Source organism: Elephantulus edwardii, unplaced genomic scaffold, assembly GCF_000299155.1.
Source record: "Elephantulus edwardii isolate Elephantulus edwardi_28Jun2011 unplaced genomic scaffold, EleEdw1.0 scaffold00058, whole genome shotgun sequence".
In the NCBI taxonomy this organism is placed as follows: Eukaryota; Metazoa; Chordata; class Mammalia; order Macroscelidea; family Macroscelididae; genus Elephantulus; species Elephantulus edwardii.
Window position 1 is genome coordinate 3620944 of NW_006399808.1, and position 13492 is coordinate 3634435.

Sequence of the window (13492 nt, forward strand, 5' to 3'; positions counted from 1 at the left end):
TGTTCTTAAAAGCAATGCAGGTAATCTTTTAAGTTGCATTCTTTTTTTTTTAACTAAGAGTTCTCAATTTTCACATGTCACAACACAAAAGTTGCTTTTTTAATCCTTTGCCCTTTACTCCATTCTGAAACTGTTCTCTGATAGAAAAGGGAAGCAAGTCTTCCTTGTGCTGTTAGAAGACACCCATAGTCAAAGCACCAGAATCTCCTGGTGAAGTAGTACAAGTACTATAAAACATACAAAGAAGCTGCATTCTGTCCATATCTGTCCTGTTGAGTCATTCCTGGCCGTGTGGGCACCATCACAGGACGGGCAGGAGGCCTCGTCTTTGGGGGCCCAGGCATCATTGGCATGTGGCCTCCCATGAGTGGAGCAGTTCCTACTAGCATCATCCCAGGAGGATGAGGTCCCATCATTGGCCTCATACCAGGACAAGAAGGACCTGGGAGACTGGGTGGAGATGGGATCATGGCACCTGCTGGAGGAGGAGCAGAGAACACAGTAGGAGGTATCTTTCCTTGTTGAAATGTAGCCATTGTTTTGTCAGTTAGGCTCTGAGCCTGCTCTTCCATCCTTTCCTGCCACAGCAATGTGTCTTTCTCACAAACGGTGAGTCATGAGTGAGGTATGTGTCGCAGTAGCCACAGTAAAACCTCCATTAAGACCACTAGCAGCAATTGCGACCATTCCCCCACATTTCAATGGCCCCACTCCTTAAGTTGCATTCTTAACAAAATATAAGTTACTGTTTTTAAGACTTCAGGGGCTACCTAGGTGATTTTCCAGGCAGCTACTCCTTTTAGCTATCTTTATTTGCAGTAGGGCATTTGTTTAAAACAAAAACCAAAAATCTCCTAATTGTATCTGAAAGATGAAGGTTCTAGATTTCAGGTTGAAATTGGCACTTAAAAATGCAGGAATCGGATGGGGAGGAACTGGAGCCCATAGTTGGGAAAGGTGGGTGTGAAATGGGAGAAAAGGCTCCAGGGATACCCATGGATCCACCACAGTGGGCCCTCAGGGGCGCCCTCTGACTTCCTTCAAGACAAGGTTCAAGTTCATGGCTACATGAACTTGAACCATGGGGAGTGTGGTGGAGTTGTGTGTGAATGAGGACACAGTAAATTGTCCCAGCCTCCTTGACTTAGAAGGTGCCTCTCTGGAAAGACTTGTTGATCAGACTTCCTGGTGTTGCTTTGTATCTTTTTTTTCTTAAAAAGAAGTTCTATAAAATATGTATACAGAATTCTGGGAAGAAGGCTGACCTGAGTCATACATGGAAATCACTACATCACAACTGGCCTTGAGACAACCTTGGTTTGAGTCCTTGTTCTACTGCCTTTATTACTTTTTCAACCTTGAGCAGGTCTGCTCACCACTCTGGAAGCCCCTTCTCCATTTGTGGAAGGGGAAAATAATAGTACCTACTTCGAGTCCCAAGTAGACCACTTGGCGGAGAGAAAAGGGCAATGATGGTGGCTCTGGGGCCAGAAGTGCTGTCCCCGGCAGTCCTTGGTTGGCTCCCTTTCCTACAGGTAACCTGAACACTGAGTCTTCTTCTAGAACCTGAACCCTGAGCCCAGTTCCAGAGACAAAAGGGAAATATAACTGCCAGATAAAGAAGCAAAGGGGGATGGAACCTCACAGTCCAGCCAGCCACTCCCACTGGACTCACCCATGTAAACACTTTGCAGTCCAGAGGGCAGTAAACGTCATGAAAATATCTTTTAACAGAAGAAGGCATGCAGCTTCAACTCAACACCACCAGTAAAATGTTAAAGTGGGCCCCCGTCCCCTTCATCTCAATGCCTTGTTCAGCATGAAGCAGCCAGAGAGTCTGTGCCCCTATTCCCAAATGGGAAACCCACAAATAATAATAAAGACAATCTCTTTGTTAAAAAAAAATAGGAAGGAAAATGTGCAACAAAGAATGAAAATCCAATCTTACACACACACACACACACACACACACACACACTAAAATGTAAGGAGCCCTGGTGGCCTAGTGGCAAGGAGCTGCCCTGCAATCCCAGAGAAAAATCCATTTTTTTTCTGTAAATTTGTATTAAAATTACAATTAAATTTTTTTTTCTAAAAAATGTATGCACTAAGATGCCATACTACCTCTTCCTGAAAGATAACAGGTTTTTATTGATCTCTTGACCACCATTGCTTTTTTAATGTAGATACAAATGAAGGCAACTTGTGTGCTCCCTTCTCACCAGGAAAGTTAAACACACAATTGCTTGCTTGTTCACGCACGTAATACAACACGGGATGACAAAATAGTGGTGTGTGTGTGGTTTTGGTATTGTAGACATTGCTGTGATGGTCCATGCAGCTATAGAGCCCAGAAGAAAGGGTCCTGTTGTGAGCCAGTAACTCAAGAGGCAGACAAAGTCTGACATACATGAGGAGGCAAAGCCAGTGTGTGGGCTTGTGTCCTTGTGGTTGAGGAAGCTGCCAGCCAGTGACTGTGACATCCCACAGAGAGGGCCAGAAAGCACCATGGTCTGTGTCACTATTTGGGCTGTTGGCACTTCTGGGTTTTTTCAGTGTAGCCAAGGATATATGGTGTGTTTTTTAAAAAAAAAATCTGGAAGGAGTTCCCATCTTGTCACACCCCCTTGCTGCTTATATACTATTTTGACCCTGGCACATTGGACATGGACATGAAGGGACAGGGTCAGAGAAGAGAGGGACATCAAGTACTGCACTTTGAAGCATTCTGGGAACTTCAGTGCATGATGGCTGCCTGCACAGGGAGACGACACAGTTTTTGAAAGGTCTAAAAGTAGCCAAAGCCGAATCTATAGCAAATTTAATATATGCCACGTGAAAGCCAGCTGAGGCTCTTTATGCAGCATTAGCCCCATGCAAGGAGGTAGGTTGGGTGTTCTGGGCTTGGCTTTCTGGGCGAGGGGAGACACATTGGGGGTGTTCTGGCTCAGCAGTTTCATCCTGGAATATTTTTGCTCTGAGACACCACGCACCTGCAGGCGTTCTCTTCGTTCCTGAGCTTCCTTCTATTTCAGTCTGGTATGCCTGCCTGCCTTGGAAGGAGGGGAAGTGAGGTCAAAGTCCAAGAGGATGGAGTTGCTGCTATTCAGCCTAACAGTGCACCTAGGAAGAAATGTCCAGGACACTCTAGCACCACCATGGTAAGGTGAGTTTGGGGGCGCGGGGGGCAGTCACGGCCAAATGTAATCCAGATGGATAAAGGCCTGCCCCCAGCAGGCTTGTCTGGTGTGCCCTACAACAGTGGATCTCTGCATACTATGTCACACACACTTTCAAGGTGTTAGGGCTTTACATTTCCCCAAGAATAAGATTCTTTTAGAAAATCTATCAGTAGTCTTTTACTAAAATAATTTTTTTAAATCCATTTAATTAGCTAAATATCTCATGAAAAGAGGACCAAACCTTTTAAACAGAGTATTGCTATGATGCATTGATCCAGATAGTCAAAACTTGACCCCAAAATTACATCTTTGGAAACACATTTAGGATTAAAGTTAAGTCCTAGGTGAGAAGTTAAACTATGTATTGCAAATATTAAGGCAGGCTTGTGGCAAAAATGCAACCAGACTTGGCAGTTGCCACCTTCTCTCTGATCGCACTTGACTTCAGTGAAGATGAATTCAACACCAGCTGTTCTATTTCTCACCATGAGGACGAGGGAACAAATGTATACATGAGTATACATGACACAGGGTACTCCTCACCCCTGCCCTGGTCAGGTGCCAAATGATTAAATGGAAGAAAACCAAGGCTTTAAGTCCATTTCCTTGTTAACAGGACGTTTAGAAAGAGAACAAATTGAAAGTGTTAACAAAGAAACCAGGTCAAAGGGAGCTCTGGTGGCCTAGTGGCAAGAAGTTGCACTGCAATCCTAAAGACGTGCAGTTCAAATCCACCAGCTCCTCCACTGAAGATGGAAGGGCAATCTCATATGCCAGTCTGAGGTACACAACAAGAAAATAAAAGGGGTTGGGGGGAACCAGGGTAAATCTAAACTGTAGGCTGCCCTACAAAAATGTGTCCTGGTATTTTTTTTTAAAACAATTTTAAATGTGTGCGCATGAGAAGTGGACCTATTTTATAGGAGGAGAATCTTAAGAGACTTACAATGCAAAATAGAAGCAAGAAATTTTGAGGAACATTTGAGAAAATATGATTATAATAGACTGGGTGGAAAATTAGGGGATTATTTTAGTGTGATAATTTTATCAAAGAAAATTTGACTATTACATGAATAATTTCTTTTCAAATGTTTCTGCAAAATAAATAACACCCTGCATAGGGTTTTATTTGGTGAATGTCCCATTTATGGGCAACCTCCTCAAGAGCAATTCACAGCCACAGGAACCCTCTGGAGGATCAGCTATGAGTTGCTTGCCACTCAGGTAATGAGATATTGCTTATGTAGTTTCTTCTGTTAAAACCAGTATCTAACTTTATTCTCAAAGAAACAGTGAGAATAGCATTAAAGGGAACTTGAGGCAGGCCAAAGCAAAAGGCAAGCTTTGTTGCTGCCAAGTCCCGGGTGCTGTTAGACCAGGTTGCCAAACAAGTCTCATGTAATGGGTGCTTCCTACAATGTTCCTCCCCTTTTGGACTGTTTGTTACATCTTTGGCCTCCCTGGGACTGATCTGTTTCATCATGTCTGAGGCGCTTGGTCGAGCAATAAAACCAGTGAAATCATTCTGGGGGAATCCAGCCTTGTCTGGCTGCAGGGAATTCTGAGAAAGCAAATTTGGGCTTCTAGCTTGAGGAGACAAAATACATTAAGTGTGGAATCTTTCAAGTAGGAGGGTGTTCAAAAGGCAACATCTAAAGTGACTAGTGAGGGCCACCAATCAAAATAGTAGCTCCAAGTGAATTAAATAAGGGAATGTTAGCAACATATGTAACCATTTTATGAGCTTCCTTCCCCCATTTTAACATTTACTAACAGAAAACACTCAAAAGAAAAGAAAAACTATAGCCATATATCCAGCTTGGTCTCCAGTTTTTAAGGTATGTGTAAAGTTTACAGTAGTGTTCATTCAGGTTCTTGGAGAAGGGAAAAATAATCAGTTTCCAAGACTGGATTAGACATGCAAGAGGCTTATCAGAGGAGATACCAAGGCAAAGGGAGCAGGAGGTAGGCAAGCCTTCAAGTCTGTCCCCTGCTCAGGGAGAGATGGAAGGAAGGATTGAAGGGGGAGCTCAGCCTGGGAAGCGCTCAAGCAGGCCTGTGGGAGGTTCCCAGTCAAGCTTGCTCTCTACGCATGCCCTGTGTGTGTGTGAGGTACTGCTGCTCTGAGGAGGTGCTCAGCCACAGCGGGAAGCACCCAGGGAACTGTGGCGTTTACATTTGGGGGACAACAATGGGACACCAAGCATCTGGTGGGAATTTGAAGGAGGAACCTGTGGCATGTTTGCACAGTTACGGAAACAGCAGTAATTTTCAAACTGTGCTTTGCATATGCTTTGTGTCGCGAAACAGCTTTCTGCTCTTTTCAGTCCTTTGTTACTATGAAATGTTACACACACATATGTAATAGACCCGAATTCTAAATGTGTGGCCAACAGGCCATAGGAGCAGCATCAGGAGAACCAACGTCCATGGCAAGAGCTGAGTTTGAGCCCTGCCTCCCTCCAGCGCAGTGTGGGTCCTCCCACCTGCACCCTGCCCGCCCTCAACAAGGTGGTCCATCCTGACAGACTTGGGTGAATTCTTCGGGATTTTCCATAACAATTTACAAAATAAGTTCAGTCTCTTCCTCCACTTACTTACATTGAGTTCTTAACTTAATGCTAAAAAGTCACCTTTTAAGAGGAGGTGGAGTTTGATGAGAAACTCTTCTGACACTCTGCAGTTGCAAGGTAAAAGTTTTGTGCTTCAGGAAAATGAGGGTCAGTTACTTGGACAGTGAGTCCTATGTGTTGTGAACTTTGTTCCTGTGGCTCTGATTTTCATGAATTCAGCTTTCCTTCCTCTGGGAACCGCCTAAACCTGCTAAGGGTTTCTACTCTCCTATTGGGAGTAGCCCACATTCCTATAATCCAGGGTCAGTGGGTTGTACAGGTGCAAGGGTAACTCAGAAAACTTTAAGAATATGCCAGATCCTAAAAGCCTGTACTTAAAGGAGAGGAAACTGGAGATTATCCAGTTAAAGCTGTCAAATTGTGAATAAGGAAACCGAGATGGGCAGAGATAAAGTGGCTCTCCTCCATTCGCCTTGCTTCATCCCTAGAAAAGCTTGTTTCTGGGGAGGAGAAGATATCTCTCTGCCTCCCTGGTAGGCACTTGTGGCTGTATGATTTGCAGGCTTAGCTTGTGAGCCTCAAGGCCTGAGGATGTAGCCTCCCCATCCCTTCACTTGTATTCTAAGATAAACAAGACATCGAGAAAGCTGAAGTCCTTGGTGAAGGTGAGCTTATCTGCTCTAAAGGTGAAGCAGCACAACAGGTCATCAGAAATTCTCAGCTCAATATCCAGAACAAACCTAATCAATTGAGAGATGGACCTGTAGTCCTACTGTGTACTGAGGAGTCAGTAACAGTAATAGCAGCTATACAGCCCTTACTATGTACCAGGTACTCCCTTAACTGGCCTTTCAATCCTACTTGTTAGGTACAGACGGGGAAACTGAGGCACAGAGAAGTTAAGGAACTTGTCCAAGACCATACAGCTAGTCAGTGGCAGTGAGAGTGTCTGTGCCCTGATCTGCTCTGGAAATACCTGCGAAGGTGTTTGAGAAGCTAACCATCCTCCACCCAGACCTGGGCAATGAGGGAAGACCAATGTCTGGAGAACCAAACTGATATGCTGATGCACCAGGGCACATAGCTTTGCCAAAAAATAATCCTGAAAAGACAGAAGCCATGCAAAGCCCCGAGCCTCTCATGTGACTCAGCCCATCTCAGGAAGGCCTGGGTTGGAAGTGATGCTTCATGGGAGGTGGAAACAGCTGCCTGCTTCCAGACCCTTCCTGCTCTGCCCCTCAGCTGTGTCACTGTGCAGCTAATGTGCTGGCCAGCTAATGTGGCTGTAAGGCTTGAGGCCCCAGCCCTGCTGACACGTATTTCCAACATGGAGACAGGACCAAGGAAGCAAGAAAGGCTAGGCCCTCGTAGTCCAGATCCTGCAGACAGAGAGGCATCTGTCCAGTTGGGACAATGACATAGAAATGTCCCTGAGGCTTTCCAATATATGCCTCGGCCTCCCCGCTTCTTCCTGGTAGCCCGCAATGGCGACATGAAAGGCAAGACATCCATTTCCAGAGTGTGAGAGGTCTGTTCAAGGAATTATTTTCAGGATTTTTTAAATTTTATTAATTTAACCAGAATAAACTTCTAAAACCACACTCTAGGAGGAGGTGGCCTGATAAAGTGGATGCATTCTCAAAGTGCTTTGTCAGCAAAGCTGCTGCTTTCAAATGTCCTGTGACTTTGTGCACAGGGGTGAGCCCACGTAAGAGATTATGCTTTTGTTCTGTGGTCACTGTGTGTGGCAGGAGGGCAGTGTTGCCCTGTGAACAGGATGAAAACTCCCAGAATCCAGGTGGTTCAGAGAACATTTCTGGGAGGCAAAGGTGTCTTTGATTTAGTCTTGGGTCCCCTGCTGCAGAGGACGCTCCCGTGAGTGCCAGCCTGGGCAGCTCTAGCAATTGAGGCCAGAGGACAACTCAGCAGCTGAGTATGACCAGAATCGCACCAGCCCATGGTGATCCAGACAGGAATCTGATCTGCGACCTGTTGGTGCCACCAATGGTTCAGGATCATTGGCTGGAGGCAGCAAAAGCAATATAGTGATTTAACATGGGGTCCGTCCGAGTCCTCAGTCAGGTCAAGGAGATCAACTGGGCCACCAAGGCATCCAGCCACTTCCTCCTGGTCCCCAGGCCGGGACGAGTCCTGCTTGGTTTTTTCACATCTCAGCCAAAGTGATCTGGGGGAACTGAGAAGTCCCTTGGGGCCTCTCCTCAGGTTCTTCTCCACGTGGGACCCCTTGCCCCTCCCACCTGCTCTCCCAATCATGCATGTTTGCATCCAGGATGGGGCTTCGTTCACTGACTCCTGGAATGAATCCATACGAGTGAACCCTACTGGGATGAGGCCGAGAGCATAGCCAAGCGTCTTCTAAGAAAGTGACAACTGAAGCTGGACTGGTTTGACCAACTAGTCATCTTCTGGATGAAGCTATTCAGAAAAAAGGAGAAAAGGAATTTTTGGTGGTTTATACCTGTGGCTGTTTTCTTGAGTTTCTGAATGAGGGTCTAGACTTGACTCTTGTGCCTTTTTTTTAATGACTTAAATTTTGCCAAAAAACCCCACAACACAATACAACACTACACACAAAAATAAAAACCCAGAGCAAACAGTTTCTCTGCTCAGGTCACACTAATTATCCCTAAGCTGTGATTACTTTTGGAATTTGTTTAAATTACAGAGCTAATACCCGCTTAATTGTGGAGGGTTTTCAAACAACATGGAAGAGAATGAGGACAGGAAGCCCACAGCCACAACGGCCACTGAGACCTGTGGTTATGTTCCTGCAAAGTGGAGGCTTTGGGGTTACTTTAAGATCTTTTGCTGTGCATTTCCATTCACACAGTCTTCTCACACATCCTGCTGTGTGTATATAGCTTTAGTTGCTCTTTTTTTCTCTTAATAAAACTTAAGTTTATTGTGGACTCACTGCAGTACTCAGATGTAGGAAGTTGGAGGCTGGATATTTGTAAAAACTTTGGATCTGGGGCAATAAGCTCAAAGCAAATTGGAATTGGCAAATTGATACTATTATAGTAGACAGCAAGAGGGTAAATGTTGATAAGGACTATTTGCAGAGAAGCAAGCAAACTGCTTCTTTGGATAAATGGCATTTTCACCATTTCTAGGGTTCTGAGTATCATATATTCTTGCAGCCCTGGGGAATTTTCTTGAATGACATTTCCTGTGATTCATGTCTGGTTTGAAGTGGTTCAAAACGTATTTCACCTTTCCTGAAAGAATGTATTTAAGGAAACTTTACTGTCAGGTTTTCTTTAGAGCCCTTTTAAAGCCAGCCATCTGTTTCTGAAGCTCCTGTGAAGGGTAACCCATCTATTGATAACACAAACATATACAGTGTTCAGGCTTAAGTACCCGAATTGGGTTGTTCTAAACAGACAGTTGAGCTTGTTTTGTTTTTTGAGGGGCATTGTCTGGGTTTTTCTATGAGTGATGGTGGTTTTTGTTAATTGGAGTGAAATTGATGTAAAATAAAGTTTCTTATTTTAAAGTGTTCAATTCAGTAACACTTCATATTCTGTGCTGTGCCATCATCACCATCCTCAGTAAGCTTCAACAACACCCTGCTTTGCCAAGTCTCTATCACTAATCTGTAGTCTCTCCGCAGCTACCCACTTTGGGTATTTCATATAAAGGGAAGTAGACAAGAAGTGGGGATCTCCTGCACACAGTGCTGCTCTGCAGGGAAAAGACGTGGTCGTCTGCTTCTGTAAAAATTAGAGCCTTGGAAACTCCGTGGGCAGCCGACTAGATAGGACTAACTAAGAGTTGAAAGAAATTCAAAAGACAGTGGATTTTTTTAGTGTTAGGTGCTATGTTAACTTCTGCTCTGGTGTATTTTCTTCACTGTAAATGTTTTCAAGTTTCCTCCACAGTCAGTACTTTGTTTCTTTTTAAGGTTCAAATAATTTGACAAAATTGGGTTCTATCTTTTGGATCCTACTAGTTCCTAAATGTTCTGGTATTTACCTCAGTACTGGCTTTTCCTTAGTCATTGTCAAGCTCTCTGAAGCATAACAAGTAATTATGAAGACAATTGACAATGACTAAGGATGACAGACAATGACTAGGGACAATTATTAAGGATGACAGAAGAAGAATCAATGGCTTCCAGTTGTGGTGTGGAAAAGATTCTTGAACATTATCATGGACTCCCAAGAAAACAAATAGGTCTATCTTGGAGAGGGTGAAACCAAGTTTCTCCTTGGAGGCTAGGATTTTGAAGCTCTGTCTCACATACTTTGGGCATGTGGCCAGGAGTGACTGACTGATCCTTAGAGAAGGACATCATGCTTGGAAGGGTGGATGGACAGTGCAGGAGAGGAAGACCCTGGATGAGATGTATTAATATAGTAACTGAGGCATTGGGGGTTGGTGTGTCAGAATTAGTAACTGGCTCAGGACCGGGAAGGGGTCAGAGTCGCTATGGGTCTCAGGTGGCTCGGTGGCACATAACAACAACAGCTGGCTTTTCCGTCTTTTTAGGATACTGAGAAGTGTGATGTTTAGGTGCTCTGTTCAACTTTCCAAGGAGCCTCATCTTCAGGTTCTTCATTGTTATAAAATTCTGGGATGCTAATTCTTGGCTTTGGCTCTTTTTTCTTTCCGTGGTTTGAAGATATCTTCCCTTTGTCCTCTAAATTGCCCAAGTAGTTGAGATCTGTGAGGTTTTTTTTCTCGGCAAGTAGGTGTTCAAATATTTCTTTTCTTTTTCCTTTCTGTTGACATGATCTCTAAAGACAGGAATGTTCTATTCAGATTTCCCCCCCCCCCCACTCCTTTAATGGTTTCAGTTTACTTTTTCTTTTTTAAAAAAAAAAAAATAATTTATTGAACTGTTCTCCAAGCTCAGTAATTGTTTAGCTCTGTACAGTTTGTCAATGAGCCTGTCAGAGTAATTCTTCATCTCTGACCCAGAACCCTGCCTCAGGGAAGCCATCCTTGGGTTTCTTAAGTTGTGACTCAATGGGAAGAGCCTGCCTCATCTTTTTTCTTTTAGAGAAACCAATGGGATCAAACCGCCAAACTTTCACTTAGCAACCCACCACTTTCCCTCCTTTGGGCTCCATTTCTGACATTATGTTTATTATTTTTAGTATTTTTCTTTGATTCCTTAATTTTTCCTGTCTCTGCTGAAGTCCCCACTTCCCAATTTGTTTATGCACCTTTTCTCAATTTATCACTGCACATACCAATCATAGTTAAAGTCCCTGGCGGATAGTTCCAAGGTCTGGATCATCTCTGAGCCAGGCTGTATTGATTGCTTTATTTTGACAATATTCTTTTGTCTTGATCTGTGTGCATGTTTTAATTATTTTAATGTAATGCTTGATATTGTAGATCAGAAGAGTCTGACACAGAAGTATATATGTCTGAGACAAACATACCTCTCTGTTAGGCTGTTCGCATGAAATTGTTCCAAGGCAAAATCCAAACTCACAGCTGTTGAGTTGATTCCAACTCATAGTCATCTCCGTCAGGGCTCTGAGAACACTGATGGAAGAACGCTGCCCATTCTTGTCCCTCTGAGCAGGTGCTGGGTCGAAGCTTTGGTTAGCAAAGCCATACCTAACACACCACCCGTTTTCATTTCTTTGGGCACCTACATAGAGTGGATCCCCACTGGAGACTCTAGTATGAGTTTAGCTGGATTTCATTTATTACTCTCAGTATTTTAGTGCTGCTATGCCTTCAGCGCAAACCAGACTTCAGGTCCTTTGAAGCAGTGGTCTCTTGCTCTCTTGTGCTCAGGGATGGGGTGAGGGTCTGGAGTGCTGGCATAGCCTGGTGGAGCCAGAGGTTTTCCCTTAGTGTTCCTGTTCCACAGTTAGTGCCCAGCAGTCTGTGTGTCTGCACCTCACAGAGAGCATCTTATCTTGTCTCTCTCCAACTCAGAAACTGCTGTTGCTTATTTCCTGGTGATAGGCCCTGCTGGGAATGACAGAGTGTTCTTCAACGCCTTAGTTGACCTGCCTTTGGTAGGCTTCGTGTACCTACGTGTTGTGGTCAGTTCTGCCCCCTACCAGTTCTGCTCCTCTTCTGGTCAAGGCAGTCAACTTCTGTCTAGTCCCCACTGTGGGTTGTAGGTCAGACAGCCGTGTTCTGCTTCCCTACAGCTAAAGTGGACTTGTACTTCATGTGGACATAGGGTCTGGATTTCAGCAGCTTTGCAGTTTTTATGGCCATCTAGTATTCTGATCAATTGGGTGTGTCATTTGGGTACCTACTTCTCCACTCTATTCATGATGGGCATGTGTGCGATAAAATGCCACAAGATGGTGCAGACTTCTTTGCCTACCTTTGAATATTTAAGAATGGATACCCAGGAGTAGACTTCCTGAACGGTACCACACAAAAAGTTTTGATAGGTAAAACAGAATTCTTTTTCAAAAAAGGCTGTGCATTTGTATTTTGTAATAAAAATTGGGCAAACATCCTAAAACACTTGGCTACCAGGAGGATCCATCCACAAAGGGAGAGGACACATCTTTAGACAGTTACTGTGTGAGAGGGTCATGCTGGTCACCATCGTCATCAATATCTGAAGGCTCTGTGCCCTCTGCACTCTTTACACATCCCAGCGGTCAGAGGCTGTTTTAACCTCACGACCGTTTCACACGGCCATTTTGTGCTTCATGTGTCCAGGTCCATACCATCGATTCCCAGAGATCCCTATTCCCCGTGTAATGACCCCAAATCCACAAGGTCCCTGGATCGTGAAGGACTCCTGTAAACCGGAGTGCTGGGGGGGGGGGGGTTACCCTTGCTCCAGCTGTGGCCTGCACCCAGCTCACACACTCAGCCCATTTCATGCCACGCTTAGTATACCGCGGGCCCGTTCCTGGGATTCACTAGACGGAGATTAAACATGCCATTGTCATCGAGTTGATCCCCCCTTATCGGGACCCTGGAGGCTTCCTCAGGGTGTAATCTTCATGGAAGCAGAGTGCTACATCTGGGAAGCCACTTTGTCACTTTCCTTGCACGGCACTTTGTGTTCTGGCTCCTCTGACGTACTTGATATCTCAGCCTTGGTATCATGAGGTCCTCATTATGATTCGTAACACTCACTTCCGAGGGCGCAAGGATGCCATCACGTCACACAAGTGCTTCTGGCTATGATAGGAGTGCAGAGGGCCCTCTTGCACGCCACTGGCCACGCCCTAAAGAATTTGAACTCTCATAATGGTGCCAGGAGCAAGGGGGGAGGCACTAAAGTTTCTTGCTACTTGTGAAATACCAGAGAACAGGCAAGTGGTTCCCGCCTGCTCAAGCTGGGAGATGTGCAGACACTAATCACTGTCCCCTAAGCATCTCTTTATTTTGCTTCAGCCACCCCTTATCACAGGACCCAAACAACACCAACAATTTGTAATTATACTGGGAAGCCCCTGGCTGGTGGGATGCCCGAGACAGGACGCAGGACTGCCCTAAGAAAGAACCTTAGTCATGGAGGAAACTTGTGGCAACAGTATCTCCACTGAGCCACTGAGAAGACTAGCATTAATCAAGCTGGAGGGCACTTTACAAAGACTGGACCAAAGATGGCCAATGCAGCCATTGCCTCAGGGGAAGACTGAAAAATTGTCTTAATATAAAGACCTTCTTTCTAATTCTTAGTCAAAACTTTCTTTCTCTCCCTTCCAATAAGCAAGAAAAATCCCCCAGGCTTTTGTTCTTGTAAAAGGTTTAAATAATAACAACAACAAC

At 44.7% G+C, this 13492-nt stretch overlaps 1 pseudogene; it reads right to left on the bottom strand.

Moving 5' to 3' along the window:
• Positions 1 to 227: 227 nt before the first annotated feature.
• On the bottom strand, positions 228 to 12876 carry LOC102849076 (annotated as a pseudogene).
• Positions 12877 to 13492: the final 616 nt, after the last annotated feature.